A 6000-nucleotide genomic window follows, 5' to 3' on the forward strand; every position below is an offset into this window, starting at 1 on the left:
AGGATGACCGTGTCATATTTGGCTTGGTTTTCGCCTTCTTCGAACACCAGTGAGTTGAAGACGTTGGTGGCGTGCTGACCTGCGTAGAAGAGGAGCATTGCAATCTTCGTGTCATCCGAGGCATTCTGTTTTTCGGTGGCACGGATGTACAGGTCAAATCGCTGCCTGTAGAGCTTCCAGTTGGTACCTAGGTTCCCCGCGACTTGCATCGGCTGCGGTTTGTCGGTGTGGTCCATGTCCAGAATGGCAGGTTAGTAGGCAGGTATCGATCCACTCCTGTACCATGTGGTGTTGGGTGTTCTGACACACAGATGAGCCAACACGGTTGCATATGGTACAACGCTATTTTATTTAAACTTACTATTTACAGTTTGGTCTTTGCACTCTGCACGTGGGGGTTCCCTGCTTGTGATGTTTTAACAGCTCTTTCTTGTTCCCTTCTCCCCAGACCTACTGACCACCAGGTGTCGTGCTCGTGCTTTTTATGTGGTTGGTGTTCTTGTCTGTGATTGGTTGTGGTGTTGTGTACTCTGATTTGCCTGTTAGTGTGTCCATCATGATGTGTGTGTTTGAATATCATGACAAAGGTGGTGGGAGGGAGTTTTTGATACTTGGGAATTCAGTTGGTGCGGGGGTGGCAGCAGCTACATAAATTAAATTTAGCTCGATTGGTGAAGCAGATGAAGGAGGACTTTCGAAGGGATATGCTCCCGTTGTCGCTGGCGGGGAGGGTACAAACCGTAAAAATGGCGGTTCTCCTAAGATTACTGTTCATATTCCAGTATCTCCCTATTTTTATTCCAAAGGCCTTTTTTAAGAGGATCGTTGCGGTGATTTCTGGGTTTGTGAGTAAAGAAGGTGCTGTTGGACTGGGGCTGACTGAATTTTAGGAACTATTATTGGGTGGCAAATATAGCTATGATCAGGAAGTGAGTAGCGGGGGAGGTGTTGGTATGGGAGTGGGTGGATGCGGCATCATGTAAGGGCACAGGTTTGAGAGAATTGGTAACGGCACCTCTGCCGTTCTCGCCGGCTCGGTACTTCACAAGCCCGGTGGTAATGGCAGCTTTGAGGGTGTGGGGACAGTGGCGGAAACAGATGGGAGTAGAGGGAGCATCGGTATGGACTACAATTTGTGGTAACCACCAGTTTGTGTCGGGGAGGCGAAATGGGGGGGTTCCGGAGGTGGCAGTGAGCTGGGATCGAGCGGATAGGGGACCTGTTCATTGACGGCAGCTTTCCGTGCTTAGAGAACTTGGAGGAGGAGTTTGAGCTGCCAGGTGGGAATGGGCTCTGGTATCTGCAGGTGAGGGACATTTCACGGAGGCAGGTTTCGACCTTCCTGTTTCCACTGCCTCAGGGAACACAGGAAAAGGTAGTCTCGGAAGTGGGGGAGGGGAAGGTCTCGGAAATTTATAAAGAGCTCATGGAGTGGGAGGAAACCCACATAGGGGAGGTAAAGCGTAAATGGGAAGATGAGTTGGGCAAGGAACTAGAGGCAGGTCTGTGGGAGGATGCTCTGAATAGAGTCAACAAGTCCTCATCGTGTTCCAGGCTCAGGCTGATACCAATTCAAGGTGATCCACAGGACACATATGACGGTGGCCCGGATGAGCAGGTTTTTAAAAGGGGTGGAGAACAGGTGTGGCCGGTATGTAGGAGGGCCCGCGAATCATGTCCACATGTTTTGGGCATGTCCGAAGCTTAGGGGATTCTGGCAAGGATTTGCCAATGTCATAACCACGTTACTAAAGACAAGTTTGGCGCCGAGTCCAGAGGTGGCGTTTTTAGAGTGTCGGAAGACCCGGGGGTCCAGGGGGCGAAAGAGGCTGACACTTTGGCCTTTATCTTTGTGGTAGCCCGGAGACGGATCTTATTGGCGTGGAGGGACTCAGAGCTCCCAAAATTGGGGGTATTGGTTAGTGACATGGTCGGGTTTCTCAGGCTTGAGAAGATTTAGTTTACCCTGAGAGGATCGACATAAGGGTTCTCCCGGAAGTGGCAGCCGTTTATCTTGCTTAATGATCTGTTGAGCTGTTCGCAGAAAAATACTTTTCCCTACCCCTCTGTACAGGTGACAATAAACAAAATCCAACCCAATAAAGAAAATCCAATTATCGACTTCTTTGGAGAAAATTAAGCTGTCGGCAGATTCGATAGAGGTGGTGTTAGGGAGGGGGGAGGCAGGGGGGAAGTAGCTTAGGCGGGATCAGTGAGAGGAGGTGGGAGGGATGGGGAACTGTGTATGTAAGCCATGTATGGTTGTTCGTTTGGGGGGGGTGCTATTTAATGTGTTATGTTTGATTTTGAAATTGGTGCTTAAAATCACAAATGCCTTAATAAAATGTTTTTTTAAAAAAAAAAGAAAATCCCCAGGATTGGGGCAGGCGCAGCTTGTCAGCCCTGCGCATGCACGGCCCGGGACTCGGCGATTCTCCGCGGGTATTTCACTCGCCACCGGTGCTAGCAATCTCAGCAGAGGCTACTGCACCATTGACGGAAGGTTTACAGTCTAGAAACAGGTCAATTAGCCCAACTTGTGTTTAAACTATTGGTTAGGCCCCAGTTTGCGTATTCTGTCAATTCTAAGCACCAGAGCTTAAGGAACTGTGTCCTTAAGCCCAGACAGAGAGTGCATGGAAATTTAGTAGAATGGTGGTAGGGATGAAAAGACTGGTCATCCACATCCCTAAACAAAAAATAAAAGTTGCCAGTGTTCCATTCTGGGACCTGGCTGTCCTGTAGTAACATTAGCTGGGATCATAACACATTGTCCTACTGGGGGCTGTCATCCCTCTCATTTCTGTTTAGTTTATTGCTTTTTTGTTTTATAAAAGTCTATAAGGGGAAGTTTTGGCTGTCAACAGGTCCAAAGCGTGTAGTGGAGGGAGCCATCTGACTCAACTGTCTGCCTCTCTACCATGGCTACATTCAGCAGCTGTGTGGCCTTGGAGAGGGTGCCGTGATGCCCACCAGTACACTTCAATCCGTGACCAGTGGGTGCTGTGGGGAATGGGGTGAGTCATCACGCCCGGTAAAGATTTTTTCCTTTGATATTTTGCTTTTGTTACAGTGTCCCACCCAGATGGTCACCCCTCTCAATTTAAATTTTAAAAATAAAATAAAATTTCGAGTACCCAATTCATTTTTCCAATTAAGGGGCAATTTAGCGTGGCCAATCCACCTACCCTGCACATCTTTGGGTTGTGGAGGCGAAACCCACACAAACACGGGGAGAATGTGCAAACTCCACACGGGCAGTGACCCAGAGCCGGGATCGAATCTGGGACCTGGACCACCTCTCAATTTTGATCATTTATTTAATCTATTCATTATTGTTTCCTCAGTAGAGTATACTCCTCAGTTGGGTAGATCAAATCAGGGCAGGACCTATTCAGTTAATGGTAGGGACTTGGGGATAGTTGCAGAACAAAGAGATCTAGGAATACAGGCTCAAAGCTCCTTGAAGGTGGAGTCGCAGGTGGACAGGATGGTGAAGAAGGCATTCAGCATGCAAGGTTTTATTGGTCAGAATATTGAATACAGGAGTTGGGACGCCTTGTTGAAGTTGTACAAGACATTGGTAAGACCACACACGGAATACTGTGTTCAGTTCTGGTCACCCTATTAGAGGAAGGATATTGTTAAACTTGAAAGAGTGCAGAATAGATTTACAAGGATGATACCAGGACTTGAAGGTCTGAGTTATAAGGAGAGACTGGATAGGCTGGAACTTTTTTCCCTGGAGCGAAGGAGGCTTAGGGATGAGCTTATAGAGGTCTATAAAATAATGAGGAGCATCGATAAAGTAGACAGCCAACATCTTTTCCCAAAGGTAGAGGAGCCTAGAGCTAGAGGGTATAGATTTAAGGTGAGAGGAGAGAGATACAAAAGAGACCAGAGGGGAAATTTCTTCACACAGAGAGTGGTGAGCATCTGGAACGGGCTGCCGGAGGCAGTGATAGAGACGGGTACAATTTTGTCCTTTAAAAAGCAGTTAGACAGTTACATGGGCAGGGTGGGTATAGAGAGACATGGGCCAAATGCAGGCAAGTGGGACTAGCTTAGTGATAGAAACTGGGTGGCATGGACCAGCAGGGCCGATGGGCTTGTTTCCATGCTGATGAGCTGTTGATACTTGTATATTTAAACCTGAACTGTTTATTGTTAGTCTTTACTATTTACAGATCCCAGATATTCGCGGAACTTTCCCCAAGACTGGAAATTCCTCCTCGAGGTCAATGCACCTTTCAATGGTCCAACAAACTGTCCGTCCCACCCATGACAATTCACGTAGTGGGCAGGATCGGTAAATTTACCCCAACCTTGTTCAAAGCATGCACGGGGCATGATTTCAGATGTTGAGCCTCTGGTCTCTGTACTCTCACAAGAGGTCAAACACTCACGTATCAAGCAAACACTCTACAACTGAACTTATGGGCAGCACGGTAGTACAAATGGATAGCACTGTGGCTTCACAGGTCCCAGGTTCGAATCCCCGCTGGGTCACTGTCTGTGCGGAGTCTGCAAGTTCTCCCCGTGTCTGCGTGGGTTTCCTCCGGGTGCTCCGGTTTCCTCCCACAGTCCAAAGACGTGCAGTTTAGGTGGATTGGCCATGATAAATTGCCCTTAGTGACCAAAAAGGTTAGGAGAGTTATTGGGTTACGGGGATAGGGCGGAAGTAATAGCTTAAGTGAGTCGGTGCAGACTCGATGGGTTGAATGGCCTCCTTCTGCACTGTATGTTCTATGTTCTATGTCTTGCACGATGCTGCCTTGCAATGCAAGTACTACTCATAACTGCCTCACTGCATCCAACATCATAATCCATCATAGTTGGCAAGGGTAGGCACTCCAAAAAGATAGTGGTGGAACACAACATAGTGAGCATCAGTGGTGATGTGAAAGGTGGCATTTTATACGATGAACCCAGAACAGAATCCCAAGATATGAAAAATTAAAAGCAGCTAAAACAGGACCGGAGAGACATGCACGTCAGAAGAAAAATTGAAGAAACAGTTGAAGAAACTTTGCTCCAGATGTAGAAGTCAAGGAATCCACCAGAGTGAGTGGAAGTCTATTATGTGACCACCCCCCCCCCCCCCGCCTAATGACACAGAATAGAAAAGAAGCTAGATAGTTCACAAGATGGTAAGAAAAGTCACAAAGAAAAAACTGTAATTACATTATAGAATAGGTAGCAGTCCCAGGAGCTCATCAGATTGTAACATTGGTGGCAATGCTGCACTAAAGTTTAAAAAAAAGTTAAATAAAAATAGTCTGGCAGATTCAAAGTTTAAGAAGGAAAACTGCAGAGTATAGAGAAGGACTTGCAGAGTTTGGGAGTGAGTTCATTCGGGCCCCTGGCTTCTTGTATGGAAGAGAAAAGTGCTGTCACTTTAAGTTGAAATAAAAAGGAGTCAATATCGCATTATGAACCCAGCAGAATTGCCAATAAATTGCTGAGGGCAACAAGAGACCCCAGAGAGTGGGTAACTCCCAATAAAGCACAGAGGGCAACTTCTAATAAAGCATTGAAGATGTCATGAGACCCCAGGAGGAGAAGAACTACGGATATTGGCGGGAGAACAGCTGGTGAGTCAGTTTCAGCGGGAGCAGTGCGGTAGTGGCTGCTGGGAGGTAAGTCTGTCCTTTAAAAGCACTTGTCTTTGCAGGGGCAGGCCAGTCGATTTCGGCAGGAGAACAGCTGGTGAGTCAGTTTCAGTGGGAGCAGTGCGGAAGTGGCTGCTGGGAGGTAAGTCTGTCCTTTAAAAGCACTTGTCTTTGCAGGGGCAGACCAGTCGATTTCGGCGGGAGAACAGCTGGTGAGTCAGTTTCAGCGGGAGCAGTGCGGAAGTGGCTGCTGGGAGGTAAGTCTGTCCTTTAAAAGCACTTGTCTTTGCAGGGGCAGGCCAGTCGATTTCGGCGGGAGAACAGCTGGTGAGTCAGTTTCAGTGGGAGCAGTGCGGAAGTGGCTGCTGGGAGGTAAGTCTGTCCCTTA

This window comes from Scyliorhinus torazame, chromosome 1 (assembly GCF_047496885.1).
Source record: "Scyliorhinus torazame isolate Kashiwa2021f chromosome 1, sScyTor2.1, whole genome shotgun sequence".
In the NCBI taxonomy this organism is placed as follows: Eukaryota; Metazoa; Chordata; class Chondrichthyes; order Carcharhiniformes; family Scyliorhinidae; genus Scyliorhinus; species Scyliorhinus torazame.